Raw genomic sequence first — 762 nt, forward strand, 5'->3', positions numbered from 1 at the left:
CCACACACACACACACAGAGATACGCAGGCATATTTGCGCATGCACTCTCAAACATAAATGTCTATACACCCACACGCGCACACAGGCACACAAATACACATTGACACACACACAGGGAGGAAGAGGGAGAGGAATGAAGAGATATAGATAGAAAAAGGATAGTTGAATAGAGATTAAGAGAAAAAGAAAGAAAGAAGGAAAGAAAGAAAAAAAGAAAAAAAGAGAGAAATACAGAGACAAGTACAGAGACAGACATACGCTCGTAGAAAGATACAGACAGATATGTATACAAACACAAATTATACACAAACTCATAAAGTTATTATACTCAAAGAGTATTATTATTATTATTATTATTATTATTATTATTATTATTATAGATGCGTACGTTTATTTCTCACAGTGAAGAAATTTCTCGATATATTATATTATTACGTGTGAATATCACAATAATATTGTCTACATGCAAACGAGGCAGGGGAAGGCCCAGAACAACCTACTTAGGGAACCTCAACAAATGGGTAACAGGGGAAGATCAGGGAAACGTAGCTTTTTTGAAGAGCCTCCGGGCAAAGGAATGAATGGGGAACCATGATCGCCAATGTCTGTCGCAGATCTAGCACTGGCTTACTCACTGTTTAAGTGTTCTTGGGGGGGGGGGGGTGTCCGTCCCTGTCTCTAGTTGGTCCCGTGACGTCATCAGTCTGGCCGCCCTCCCTGGGACGTTCGACCAACAGGGGGCGCCACCACTGTCGACTCAC

The sequence above is a fragment of the Aplysia californica genome, unplaced genomic scaffold, assembly GCF_000002075.1.
Source record: "Aplysia californica isolate F4 #8 unplaced genomic scaffold, AplCal3.0 scaffold00417, whole genome shotgun sequence".
NCBI lineage: Eukaryota > Metazoa > Mollusca > Gastropoda > Aplysiida > Aplysiidae > Aplysia > Aplysia californica.